The 15130-nt window shown below is 44.0% G+C and overlaps 1 long non-coding RNA gene across 1 annotated transcript; it reads left to right on the top strand.

Annotated features, from left to right (window-relative positions):
- The first annotated feature begins 9823 nt into the window (after positions 1-9823).
- Positions 9824-10560, top strand: LOC130531126 (uncharacterized). Its single transcript, XR_008952019.1, has 2 exons — positions 9824-9957; positions 10224-10560. It is a non-coding gene; the product is annotated as an uncharacterized LOC130531126 (long non-coding RNA).
- Positions 10561-15130: the final 4570 nt, after the last annotated feature.

Raw genomic sequence — 15130 nt, 5'->3', positions numbered from 1 at the left:
CAAAAACAGCGAGGATGAGCTGTCAGTACACTTACAGGCGTTTAAACAATCTACTTGCAGGCACATTTGTAAAAAGAACATCCATCTGAGAACATTTTAGGCAACCTGTCAGGAATCTGTGTAATTGTGTAATTGAAACTGGTTGAGGGATGCTTGGAGGGAGGTATAATTGACTTCCACCAAGCGCAAGAATCCCATTTCTACCTTGACACTAAGAAAAAAAAAAATGCAAACAGTAGATGAAATCTACTGTGACAACAGGACTCTTGCCTGTGCTGCAGCCCACCACCAGAGGGCCACAAAGCTGCTTCACTTTAAGTTGCTCTTATTGTCATGCCTCTCTACGCCTCAGTAAACAACGTACAACATTATCTCTTCTTTATAACATTTGTCGCTAGAGCTGCTGTAGCGTCGAATGGCAAGCCTCTGTGTCCCGCTGCTGCCAGGCCTCCTTCCACGCAGACACGTGAGAGCGAAACAGCAGGTCAGTTTTTATGGCTCTGCGCTAACGAGCCCCCAGCTCTGTCCGACACAAAGTTAAAAAACAGCCGATGATTAATGATCACCGCGACGAGCCCGAGCGCACCAAATGCAGTGTTCCTGTAAGTGCTCCCCCTGCCAAAGTCGTCACCCTCACACTTATTGTAATCATTATGGGGGGGGGGGGGGTGAAATTAGCGGGGGGAACAGTAATGGGTTAATTGCACTACAATTGGCGGGTGTAGAAATGCAGGCCTTTTAAATGATCTTCCTCCATCATGTGACACATTTCTATTATTTCCCTCCTCGCCCTGCTGCCTGCCTTGACAGAGACTCCATGCTGGGAGGGAAAATGGGGGGATAATTGGGTTCATCCATCTCTCAAAGCCTCTCACACCTCTCCTCGCTCTCCTAAAACTCGTCTTGACTCCCTCTGTTTGTTTTTCAATCTCGCTAACTTTTGGGCCCTCTCCTCCTCTCTGTTTTTGCAGAGTCTGCTAATATTTTCCCTCTATTTTTTCAGTGTTTACCTACTGTACGGAGTTAAGTCACCTGTTTCTCTTCTGATTCCAGTAAACCATGATCCAGCATGATCCAGACATCTCATTAGACAAAAAATTGACCATAAATTCCACATATATCACTTTTTGTACCATTAGCTTTAACAGCCACATTTGCTTTCCCATATTGTATGTCTGTACCCCTTAAAATCATGGAAACAATTTCATTATAATGTCTTAAAGTTGAGGACAGAATCTTCTCAAATCTACAATTTCCCTGATGCATTATTCAGTCACTTTCAGGCCCCTTCTGCCCTTTTTTTCTCTTCTCTTTTGGTTCCCTCCATCTGTCTGCAGTGACAGGGAGGATTATGGGATCTGTATAATGTGCCATGAGACGCGTGACCCTGCGATGCCCCATGAGGATGCCAACGCTTGTCCCGCAGAGCATGTCAGAGACCTGGCAGAGATGATTCATAGAGCCTCTGCAATCACACCAGACCTACATTCACTGAACCTATTAGGCTCCACACGTACTTGAAGTGTCCTGTCTAATTTCCCAGCAACCATGAGGAGGTGTAGAGAGAGAGAGAGTGTGGGGCTGATGGGACAGTCTGCAGAACAGAAAAGCATAAAATTGTTTTTTAGGTTGTCCCGTGTCTACGCGTTTGGCCTGTGAACACATCACAGCAGGTGGAGGTCTGCAGCTTTGTGTCATCATTATATTAAAACTGTGGTTATGATGGAGAGAACCAGGCTCTGCCTGCAGAGAGAAGCAAAAAAACACCCACTTAGGTGCCCGTTTCAGCACGAGAAGCACAATGAAAACATTCAACTGTGCTCCCCAAGATTGTTTTTGGCCAGGGAATCCCTCAAGGAGGAAACGCAAGCCCACCTCTATACCACTTGCTTTAACGTATGTATTTTTTTCCTGTCTGCGGCTGAAAATGTGCAGCACGCCAAATATCTTTTCACATCCAATAATATTTATTTAATTAAAACTCTGCCTTATAGGATGTAGTTGCGACCGAGCGCAGCCACATTGTGACAGGGAAAGGCAGCTAATTGTTTGACATCTATTATTGACACAGTATTTAATGTTTCGCCGGCGTTAGCGATGGTGACGACGGCGGAAAATCGACCTGAGTTGGGGGATTTTTCAGTCTGTCAGCCCGCGTCCCGAGCAGCACTGCGGTCAGACCTCAGTCCGTAGAAAGTGATCATTAGTTTATCTTAGCTGACCACTCAGCAGAGAAATCTGCAGAAGTTCCAGTAAGTGGGGCATCAGACACTAAGGAGAGGGTTTAATTTCATTGGCAACCACCGGCGAGTCGGCCAAAATCTGCTCTTTCCTGCTACTTTTCTGTACCTGCTTCACATCTATCAGCCTCTAATCCAACAGTCTCACTAGCAAAATAAAGAGGTTCATTATACAGCATGTGCTTCAGCTAAGCTAACGAGTAATTTAAAAAATAGATGGTTTAAGCTTGAGGATGGACGACTGATGAGGACGGACACACGACTGAGTGGAGACATTTTTCTAAAACAACAGCATCGTCTTAATTTCTTTAAATTGTGGAGAGGCTATTTCTTTTGTTGCTTGCGTCGATGGCAGTCCAATAGTAGCTCTGGTATTTTGATGATGTAATTGGCGTCAGACCCAGTCTGATCCACCCTGAGTCGCCTGGAGCCTCATTACCTGTCTGCCGGCCCGTAGGTGTAGTCCATTTGACTGTAACGGCATCTCCTCCATCAGCTGCCTGCTATTCAGGATTAATGAGCGCCAATGAAAGCAGTCTTCCTCCCCCTCCTCCTCCTCGTCACCCCTCGCTCTTCCTGCCCAGCCAAAGCAAAGGCCGGCTGTAGGCCTCATTATTGGTAGCAACGGCCGGGACCCGGGGCCTGTCTGTGCAAACACGCACAGAGACGGAGCCGGGAAGGGTGGCGGGGCGGGGGTAACCGTCTCACAGAGAGATGAGGTTTCAACAAACGTCAGCCAGCGTCGGCCCTGTTTGGATGGCAAATTATTGCTGGCTGATGCTCTATTATTTTACAACCAAAGATTGCTGTCGAGAGAAAGGTGCAAGGGGAGGGGGTGGTGGGGAGGGCTGTGAAACAGGAGGAGGGGAGAGGGCCGGGGAAATCTTGGAAGGGTGCCTGAGGGGAAGAAAGGTTTAGTGAATGCCATAATAATCTTTAAAAATATTACTGGAGCAACCGCAACTTCGGCTAAGAATAGGCTGGGGAGAGCAAAGCTTCTCCATCCCCTGTAGAGAGAAGAAGAAGGAAGGAGAGGAAGATAGGAGAGGAGGAGGGAGGGAGGAGAGGGGGCATCAACACCTGTGGTAAATTTAACTTTGCCGCCATCTTGATTGTTTCTGCTATTGTCTCGCCTTCCGAGCTTCCAAACACACCAACATGTGCTGCCATTGTCCCTCCTTGAGATGGGTCCAGCACGGCCGCCACCCCCTGAGAGTCTGTGCAGCCTCTGCCCTCGACCCCTCACGTTCCTGCAGATGTTGCTGCTCTCCTTCAGGTGGCTCCGGTCGCTATCGGCTAAAAACAGGCTGATGTTTTCCAGGCGCGTTGCTGTATAACACGCTTGCTTGAAGGCCATCGTGATAATTGAGACATACATGCTGGATAACTCCCCGCTGCACCGTTTCATCACCTCGCCCGCGTGTTTGCGGCCGTTGGGATTTTAATGCATTTCTACATGTGGGTCTTTTATTGTCCTCACTTTCACAAGAGGCATTTAAAGTCATCTGGCTGACAGCAGAAACTGGTTTTGCAGTCAGACTGTCTTGAATTTTAGTGCTTTCTGTACACTAGTTTAATAATTGAACACACTCCTCCACTCTGGGTGACAGGAGCAAAAACGTAAAGACGTAAGTTATAATGGGCTCGTCGGCCATCTGAATTAAAATGCAACATTATATGGCACGGCCAAGGTTAGCCTCTGTTAGCCGCGGCGCTGTTACAGCCACTTTTCGAGCTTCTCAATTGAGGTAATAAATTGAGTCTGATGGCTAATTTTAGGTGTAACCCAATACCGCCGGCTAAACTACGAGCCAGAGGGGACCATTTAATCAAAATGTGTCTGGCAAGGCCAAAATAGAAACAAGCTGAGAAAAAAAGAAGGAGAAATTTCAGGGTAAACATCTATTTTACAGACGTTTATTTAACAGGATACCGCATCTCCTGTCAATCAAGCACTAAAAAACACAGTTTGATTGAAGGAGTGATATTCAAATAGTGAAAATTATACGTTTTTGCCCATTTATTAAGCCGGATGGTTAGTTTAGTCAGGAATTCATTCAAAACTGCGAGCTGTGAACTTTTCGTGTCAGGCACATATTTCCAGGAGGTGTAATGTTGCACGGCGGGAGGCACGCCGCTGCAATTAATGTATTGTTTTACCCAATGTGATGGAAACACTGGAATGATTAGTGAGGACTGTGGCATGGAGACCAGGGTCATTGGGGGGGGTTAGTTACCAGAGCATCGTCACTGCTGAGCTTGACTAAAAGAGAACGAGACTGTGTCCTGAGATTCCGCCGTGTTGGCAGTATTGTTGCTGGCAGTTGGAATGTTGAAGGTTTTAATGTCAGAGTTACTGGAAGTGTGTTCGAAAAATGTTTCTAGGTTTAATTTTTGGTACAGCTTCAATACATCTTCATGATATTTGCTCCTCTCAGGAGAAACAGGCATCCATCAGTCTAGTAAACCAGTATATGTCAGTGAGGCCTGATTATATATCATTCTCCTCACTATTTAGTTTCATGGCTGCCTATATTGTACAAAAAATAACCACTCTCGCGCTGTGGGACATGAATTCTTCCTTTTAATGGTGATTGTTAATAGTTAGCAACCAAAAGATTGACTGCTTTATACCACCACACACTCCATACACCAACAGTCATCCAGACATTTGACATAAATATAGAATAACACGTTGTCAATGCAGATTGCCTCTGGAGCCAGAGTTGAGCGACTCAGACAGAGCCCTTCCTCCACATGCACTAATGTGCCTGGTTGTAAATAACCCGATTTCAATAGAGTTTGGTGTAATTAAAACATTCAGCTATGGTGAGACTTGATAAGGCTCCTCCATGGCTCCGCCTCAGCTTCCTCTGCTTAGTGAAGCCCTAAAAGTTTAAGACCTGAATTATTGTGTGACATATATTTTGCAGGCACTCAGGTTTTCATGGTTACTGTTCATTGTGATGGAAAACTGTCCTGTATATGCTGTTGTCAATCAGTATGCTAACACAGCACCTAAAAGCAGGAATATTGAGTCAGTAAACTAAAATTGGATTTTCAACAGAAGACAAAAGCATGTTAACAAAGTCTTCAAAGTATGACTAAAACACCCAGATAAAGTGACTGAATGTCACTCGTCTTGCGTGCATATGGAACGAGACCTTTGATCGGTAAATAAAAAAGAGAGATAAATCTGCGACATTGTCCAGTGCCGTGTCAAATTAGCTCTCTGATGCTAACATGGTACAGTAGCTCGCTTCTGACTATTGTGACTAACTAACAAAAAAACAGAGAGTGTTTTTAAAGATGTGATTTTAGCATCACATTGATCACGCCCCTATGAAATGTCAAATCAACCTGCATATGAACAGACTCAATTAGACACACTGAATTACAGATTAGGAATAAAGATCTATTAAAGTCTATTGAGTGGGACCTTCGTGTAGTCTTCCACATAATCACCGCTGCTCCTTCTATGTATTTCCAATTGAATCCAGGAGGGCAGGATGAAAATATACGGAGGTCACACTTTAAAATATACTGTGTCATACTGAATGTGTGTTTTAACTGGACATTGATCATGTGAGAACTTACAAATTAGCCCAATTACCGTTTAAAAGTGGGCAATAAATTGTGTGAGTGCCGCGCAGAGATATACGCATCAGCTGCAAACCTGTAAAACCCATTAACTCTAATTGCAACGCACAAACATAAATTAACATTCACAGCGTATTAACTCTGCCGTACATTCAAATTTCATTTTAAAATACAGAACAGGCGAGTCAGGAGCGGTGAACGATGTGGACCACAGAGCCCCTCTAACTACACCGCACACTCCCGGTCAGCACCCGGGCCACTATGTCACCCCATGTGGAAACACAATATGACAGTAATTATATTTTGCATACCCTCATGGAACAATCATATTATTACCAGGTTCTTTTGGCTAAATAGCAAGAGCGGCAAAGCAAACAAGAGGAGGCTGCGTGAGAAAACATTTCTGTGGCAACGAAAATTAGCTGGCACCAAGTGTTCATAATTAGGTTTTTATTTTCTCCCTAAACATGTGTAATTGCTTCCACAGGTGTGTGTGTGAGTGTGTCTCAGTGTGCCACACCACCATTGTCGCACCAGAGGTGCCGAGTGTTTCTTTAAGTCTCCAGTAGTCAAGATGACTGCTGTCAGAGCACAGTGCATATGTCTGCCATTATATTTGGGACGGGAAATTATTTAAGTAGACAGCATATTGGGCTCTCCTGAGAATATCACCTGAATTATTTTTCATATGGATCATTCAATTTGCACGTGAAACAGAAGCTCAACGGCCGCTTTCTCCGCGGATGCTTTAAAACGACCGTAAACTTGTGATTACTGGGAGTAATCAGATGATAATCAGATCTGTTTACATGTACTGCAGACATGATATAAGCACAAAACTCTGCTTTGCATGTTTTAGTCTATTTAAAGGAATTATTTTACTCTACTAATGTATGTATGTGTGTGCGTCTGTGTGTGTGTGTGTGTGTGTGTGTGTGTGTGTGTGTGTGTGTGTGTGTGTGTGTGTGTGCGTGCAAACCTTTAACTGTTTATTTCTGGTCTAGACTTGTTGGACGGTTGATGCTTTTGGTTTTAGCGTTTGCTGATGTTCCAGCTAATAAACACTCAGAATTGGCGACATTCTGGAGCCGATAAATCTGATGAACAGGTGCCCGTGCAGAGAGAGATCATCAGAACACAATAGGAAGGGCGGGTTTATCCAATATCAATCTGGGGGCGACAGGACGACCTGCAAACTGCACACGTACCTTTTGTGAGAGTGTTTCAGCTTTGTGCCTTGTTGGGTCACCCTATTGTGCCAATTCTCCTGGAAAAGCTCATGAAACTATTGGACGGAAACAAATCAAAGTGACATGAGTGACACACACTGCAGCCAACAGGCCGCAGGCTGGAGTCTCTCAGGCTGTGGTGAGTTTCTGGCATCTCCTGCCATGTAAAAGCGGCAGTAGTCTCAGTAGCTCCCAATGCAGTTTTAATTGATTTCTCATAGGAGTGCGGTTGATTCTTGTCATACAAATGGAGACTTTCTGATTTGGAGATCTCTTATTTATCCATGGAGTCTGTGATTATTTCAATTTTGTGGCTTTTGTAATTGGTGGATATCCAGCTGATATTTATTTAGGAGGAAAACATTACCTTGAAACTGTGAATGCTGCCCAGGCCTATGAGGTTGACCTGGGTGGGGTTTAATACAGTGGCAGCTTTGTGGTCAAAGCCAGCGTGTATACATATGTATGTTTCATATACAGTATGAGATATTTATTATTATTCCAGCATCTTCTAAGCACCAAGTTTTTCCTGCCAACCACAGAGAATGGGCTGCCGGCCAAGGTGATGCATATCCATGTTAGCTCCGCTATGTTAGCACAGTGATTTGGACCCTCCTTCCTCTCCAGGACAGCCTGCGTGCCTCTCAGACAGCCACCGGGCTGCGAGATTCTGGATGACATCATCAAAAGGTGCCAGGCATGAGCTGCAGGAAACAAGTAATATATTAGATCCTGAAAAGCAGAATTCTGTCAGGAGCTATGTACTATTTTGAGTGAGATCGAGGGGTAACCTGATAACGCGGGGTTGTGTAGGCTAATGTTTTGTCTTTGCTGTAGTTTTCCAAACAGGATGCTGCACTAATGCGTGATCTTGTACGCTGATTTTAATGGAAATAAATCCACTTGTTATCAAATTGAGTCACGTTCACCCAAGAGAGGGCCAGAGAAGTCAGTACCAGGTACTGCGGAATTGGCTGGATCCTCACCCTGAGCTTTGGGCTGCACAATTTCTCCACTTTCCCAAGAACTCTTTTCTGCTCAGCTGCTCTTTGTTTGCACTCCGTTCGCCGTGACGTATGTTTGTCTGTCTTGACCACAGAGGACAGGATTGTAAGATTATACATCATTTTCCACTTAACCTTCAAGGATGTTTCCACCTGCAGACCCAGAGCCCTGCCTAGCCCTGATTTGACAGAATCTCTGTAATTAACTGAGCGTATATATGCTCTCATTCCCAATCTAATACCCTGAACACCGCGTTGGCCCCAATTCCCCCGCTGGCTTTGAAATAATCTGTACTTGAAAACTTTTTTCTATCAGGAAAAGAACAGGCGAGAAGATGCTGCCAGTTGCTAAAGACAAACAGAACCTTGCCTGTCCTCCACCGCTCACCCGCCAGCACATCATAACCAAATTAAACATTTTTTTATTGACTTGCTGTGTGCTGGAGTTGGTGAACGGCTTCCCAAACCAAACATGCTGGGACACATGGCCAGACCAGGCCGGTATCGGCATTTCAGTCAGTGCTGCCTTCCTTATACAGGAACTTGAAATGTTAAGTAAAGAAATATTATAAGAGCGAGGCTGAAAGGGGAGCTGTGTGTTTGGATGTGCATGTATGTAGACTAATGTTGCTGTGTGATTTGGACATGCACCTCGAAGAACACCTAAGTGTGTACCTACGGCCAAATGTCTTTATACGGCTCCATGACGAAGGTGCGCGTGCGTCCAACAAAGGAGACTATTTTGATGGGGCTGGTCAGGGAAGGTGTGCTGGACTCATAATGACATAAAAAACAAACAGTGGTGAATGGGCACATGGTCCCCCCGTAACCACAAGACCCTTAACGGGAAGAGCCTGTCCAGCAGTGCAGGAAGACCCAGGCGCCAAGGAGTTAAAGAAACACCTACTGTGCTCGGCTGTATGTGAGTGACATGTTCTGCGGATCGGCAGGACGTATAGAAATATCTGGTGGGGAGATACGGACCCTCAAAGCTAGTAGGGTAAACAAAAAACAACCACCACAAGTCCAGGCCAACGTGTACAAGAACATGCTAAATACACGTCTTCATACCCAGTCACTGAAATGCACACTCAGTCATGCATGGGGGGGCAGCAGCAACAATATTATCCTGCCATTCACTGTTGCTAGGGTGATTGATGAAGATGAAGAAAGGCTAAGCCGTGGCAGTTTGCACCAGCCTCTCCTCATCCCAGCAGCTCGTATGAAATAACAACGTGCAGACACACTGGTGTGAGACTGAGCAACAAACCAGACTTGGCTGGTGGAGTCCTCAGCAAAGTGTTGGACATGTTGGAGCACAAGCTAGTCACAACCATCTTGGTTAGCCATTGTCATTTTAAATCATATTTTCCTAATTCAGATGCATATTCACATTTGTGCATCCAAGGTGTACAGCATTTAACTTCAGTTTTAAAAAAAAATTAGTTATTTCAGTTTGTTTTTATTCTGTTGCTTAAGATTAACTTGTGTTTTTGTCCAGTAGCAGTGACTTTTCTCATTTTCTTACTAAAGCTTTTTAGCCACAATAATTATATATATATATATATGTGTGTGTGTGTGTGTGTGTGTGTGACGTCTGTTTATATATATATATATATATATATATATATATATATTGTAACACTTTTATAAAGTGAGCGAAGTTATATTTTACTCTAATGTCTGTACCGATTTAAACTTTTTTAGTTGTTAAATTTGTAGTTCTAATATATTGTTTCAAATGAGGTGAATTAATGGGCAGGGCTACTGTGGTGAATTAAGTTATAACAACTTTTACCTCAATGTTTACAGGAAATCTGACGAGAATCTTGATGAGAATGAATAAAAAACAGTTGAATCTTGAGCTTGGATCTGCCATCTGAGGTGAGAGACAGCAGAGAGCCACCGCTGCTCCGTTCATTCAAAGGACGTTGACACATTTGCTGCTATGAGCCTCCCACCACCTCCTCCTGCTCGTTAACCTGTAGCCCATTCGATCGTTATTACGGTTGCATGGACGTGCAGCTGGAATGAAAACAGACGTCACTAATTTCATCATAATACAAATAAATGTAATGCTGGAGTTCATTTCTGGTGAACATTACAGTGAACGTGGAGCAGCTCTTGATTGATATTTTCTGTTGTTCCAGGGATCTTGAAGTCATTAAGTCTCAAACATCATCCCCGCTGCTCCGACCGTGCTCCTCCGTCCTCTTGGATTTGGTTCTGATATCAAGACTCTCGCACTGCATGGGAATACCCAAGGTCAGCCCGTGAACCCCAACTGGATCCACAGAACGTGTTTGGATAGGTGCACGTCAGAGCCTGAGACACGGACAGTTTGATGGGAACCATCATATATATTGCATTCTTCGGGAGATAGTTTGGCTCAGTACTGTGTGTGATGTGGACAAATATCTCAGGCCTGGATCTGCTCTGGGGTCAGAATTTCATTCCAAAGTGTATAAAGATTTGTATCTCTTGGCAGTGCCTCTCTTTCAATTCAATAATTGTATAATTTGTGCATGTTAATAATAACAGCCTGTTGCATGGTCCACCAAAAACAAGAACAGGACAGTAAAAAGAGAGCAACCTTTTGCATTCCTGCAAATTCCTACACAAAACAAGGTTGCGAGATCTACGTCACTGAGCTGCGGAAGTGTTTCGCTCGGCTTAGTCCGAGCAGATTCTCAGCTAGTCATTAGCAGATGTTGCTCTGCCAGTTTTAGCATCCTTCACAGAATCCACAAGGTCGGAACGCATCACTTTCCCAAAGACGTTTTTCCAGCAGAGATTCAAACTCGCAACTCTGAAGCCACATCCTTGGCCATGGACCCATTAGGCCACCACTCATGTTCTCCATTCCCTCCGCTGTGTTCCAGCTTCGGACCAGTCAGCCAAAAAATGAAGCCACTGTGACAGTAACTGGCAACGGAGAGCAGCAGTCCTGCGGCCGTCGGAGGATCAGCACATACGGCATCTGATCCCACTGAGCGTGAGATATGTCCCACTGCCTCCAGCTGCTGTTTGATCCCAATTTATTGCTCTGTGTTTTGGGTTGTTGGTTTAACCCAGACCTCACTAGACCTCCAATTGGATGGCTCTGTTTAAATCTGTAAACTCAGAAAAGCTCAAGATTTCTGTGCTTTTGGACCAAAACCTTTTGGCCTTGTCTCCACGGTGAAATGGAGGGAAATTTGTGGTTACAAAGGATGCTGCTCCCGAGGAGATTGTCATTTAGAAGTAAAAAAGTTCCCCTTTCAAGAAAAAAATAATCCTCTCATAGTCCTTCAGCATTTGCATGAAAGTAACAAAGCGACTCTGCAGATTTATTCTGTAAAAATAAATAAATCAGGGTTCTCATTAAAGAACTGCTTCTCTATAAAATGAAATTTGCACAGGATTAGCACAAACATTAAAAAATTAGCCTGCTGCTTCTTGCTATAATTACTGAGAAAGAGGCACCGAATTCCCCATTCGTAAGAGCAAGTGTCTCAGCAAGGCGCTGTATCGTTTGGAAAATCTAAATCTCGGATGCTGATGTTCTGTCCCAGACATCACTCATCTGTGTTAGCGTCCATGTAGCTCACACCTTCAGCCACAGGTTCCCCAGATGCTGCAGTTATGAACAAAAAGAGGAACAAACCACTGATGAGTCACCGGCCTAATGGACCGCGGCTGGAAACCCAATCTGGGCTGCGTCTGTCTTGAGAGCGCAGGTTCAGTGCAAACATTGTCATAACTACAACCTGAGGCCTCCCCGACCAGGACCTCGTGTTCTATCTCCTATGCCAAGAGCCGGGGGGGAGGCAGAGTCTTTGTTTTATCTGGAGCGAACGAGATACATGAATAATGTCGAAATCTGCTGAAGGGAGAATGCAGTGGATGAGAAAAAGAGTTTTGAATGTAGAAGCAGGTTGCACATTTTTGGACAAAGTGCAGTTGCATTGTTTTATCCTTGGTTATCCAACACAGAAAGGTCTCAGGCGTCACTCAGCACTTGTCATCTGAAGTGTAACCGAGCGTGTCAAAGCTGACAGTCCACACAAATAGGAGTGCTCGTCCACAGCGGCGACCAAAAGTTGTTTAAAAAGAAATTCTCTTTGCATTTTCATCCATCGGCACTTGCAGGAACACTTAAGGGACTGATAATTAAGTTTTCAGCTGCAGGACACTTTGGCTTCGTTGTAAAACACCCAGAGGTGGGTGCAGACCACAGAAACACGCTGACAGGAATAACTATCCATATTAGAAAGTGAAAATGAGAAGTTGCCGAAGCAAAACTCTGTTTTTCTCTCTGCAGCGCACGACCCAAGTGAGAACATGAATGTGGAAAATGTGCTATGTGATTGTGATAAAAATGACACCTTCACTTTTCTGTTTCTGTTGTCACACAAGGGCAGTTTTGCAGCCAAACACTGTATTCAGAAAGCTAACACTCCATTTTTAAACCAGCCTGAAGTGCAAATGTACGTGACGACTGGCTGCAGACACAAACATGGCAACACCATGAGAGCGGATGCATCGTTTTAATGTCTTTCCCTAAAGAAACTGTTTTATCTGGTTCTTATTAATTCCCAGGCTGATGAAGATCATCATGATCATCAAGTTCTGTACAACAAACAAGCTCATGTGCATGGTATGACATCATCATCCTAAATTTCAGGACCTGGCACGGGGAGCTTTCCTGTTTCTGATTATGTTATAAACATGTATTCATGTAGAATTTCTTTGGATTTAGCGACATTTGGTTGGATTTCTCCTTCTTGCTCTCTCATCCATTATTTACAAGCCAGTTAAATTCTTGTCAGACAAGTCAATATTTAATAGCCCCAGGAAAGATAAGGGGACATTTTTACGGCGCAGCCACAGTTTTACAGGAGTGTGAGTGTTGGAGAACCATTTCTGGATGGCAGTGATGGCAGCAAAATTGGTGAGAGCTCCCAAGAAACAGGCCATAACTTTTTAAAGTCTCATGGCCTTTTTACGGAAACTCGCTATAGAAGATATACAATATTAATCGTCTAGCTATGAGTGTGGTTGCCTGTGGATTTGGGGGGGTTCTAAAATAAAATTGTGTGTAGCCCTCCGCTAGTAAAACCATAGTTTGAACTGAGTGAGTATCTTAAAAATAAATCAAAACAGTTCCTCAAAAAGGGGCTGCTGCAATGTCAAATGGATGCAACCCCAGAGCGCTGATGGAAGAAAGATTTAACAATAAGGTTATTGAAATGTTAGCGTAACGCCACGACAACACGCAACGATGATTCAGCACCACAGACAGATCCAAGATAATTCCTGGGTCGACAAAAGTTTAGGGTTTAGAAAGAAACTTTGGCACAATTCTGAGAGACGTCTTTGTGTTGCAAGATTTTAGGCTGTCTACAACAAGTAAAATGTTATGAAGATTAATCACGTTTTTACTCTGCATTCATTTGGATGCAGTTAGAACCCATGACACTCTCATGACAGAAGGCGACATTTACACTTCACAAAAGTTTACTGGAAGTTTACTGTGTAAACCCTCGTCTTTGACAATATCATCCGGGCTTCTTTTTTTAAATGTGCTAGAGATCGGCGTTAAATGCATTTTTAACTGAACGAATCATGCAAAATCATTCAGCTGGACGATTTGAAAATTTAAAACTCTCCTCAGTTCACCAGTATAAAAGAGTGGAAAAAAACATAATCAGCACCAATTTGAGTCAACCGTGCCATTCTTTGGTTGAAAACACTCTCAGAGGTGTGTTGGAAACAGGGACAGGCAGCCATTCCCCAGTGGTCGGCTGTACTGGTGGGTGACCTCCTGTCCTGCATGCTAACGGTGTCAGTGGGACACAGAGGCCTCTGTGCAGCGCCAGTACACTGGCCTGTTGTGACTGGGCTGGCTGGAACAGAGGCCCTGTATGGCCGTCCATGAGTGGCACGCGTGTTCTGCTGCTAAATATAGCAGCAACAATGGCAGAGGGAAATACCTGTTAAAAAAAGTGATGATATCAGTTTACGACTGAATAAACCCTGAAAGGCTTTTTTTTTTTTTAACTGATGGCAGAAAAGTGGAAAACTAAGAAGGACCATGACTTATTTCGACTATTTTTGTGTAGATTAAGGTGTCATTTAAGATACAGTGGAAGCTTTTGAAAGCTCTTTTAATTCCACCAGCGTAAGAAAATGTTAGTGTTTTAGTAACATTTTCAGGTTCAGGTTTAAATATGGACTAATAAACTGAATAGTATGTTGAGCCTCTTCTATGGAACATTTACCGATGGAAAGAAATGGTGGTTATAGCTCTGAAAACACACTCTGTACTCGCTGCACCGCTCCCCAACCGACCCAGCAGCTGAGAGATGGTGATTAAAAATGATGGCCGTCAATAAGGACTGCTGCTCCGGGGCCTCATCCTGGGGGGGCGTACGTTAAGAAAGTGGCGTGTTTCTTGATGAGAGGATCTGTCCGTGGCAGGAAAAGTGTGGATGGCCTGCACAACCTGAGGCAGCCAACTGTGGATTCAGAATGACCTTCTTTCTCTCCAGAGGCCATCATTCACCCAGCAGGTCTGGTCGCGAAAGAGATGCAGTTTTCCTCTTTTCCTTTTAAACTAGATGTAAAGAGTAGGAGAGATAAATGTTATTCCTTTCCATAAGTAATGGCTGAATGTAGGGAACGTAATAAAACTTTAAATGACAAATAGCATGATAGCTAACTGGATAAGAGCACATAACACAATGTAAATGACACCACAGAGGACTACTTTTTACTCATTTGTTAGTATTAAACTGCCGACACGTTTGTATTTTGCTTTGAAATACCCTTTTTAAATGACTGACTACACCTTAAAATTCAGTCTACTAGAGCTCCTCTCAAGTCTATTTTTATACGAGGAGATTTATTTACACTTGAGCCTCTCAGGGAACTCTCAACCCTCTTCAGCCTCTTAAGCACCTTGTTATCTCTGTTTGGCGTGTTTGGCCGACAGTGTCAGAGCTGGACGGTGTGTGGCTCGTCTTGTTCCGGCGTGTTTGCTTTTCACCTCTGGATTGAAGGGAAGATGGATGGC

The sequence above is a fragment of the Takifugu flavidus genome, chromosome 1, assembly GCF_003711565.1.
Source record: "Takifugu flavidus isolate HTHZ2018 chromosome 1, ASM371156v2, whole genome shotgun sequence".
NCBI classification, from domain to species: domain Eukaryota; kingdom Metazoa; phylum Chordata; class Actinopteri; order Tetraodontiformes; family Tetraodontidae; genus Takifugu; species Takifugu flavidus.
Note: the sequence above shows the minus strand (reverse complement) of the source record. Positions and strands in the feature narration are given on the sequence as shown.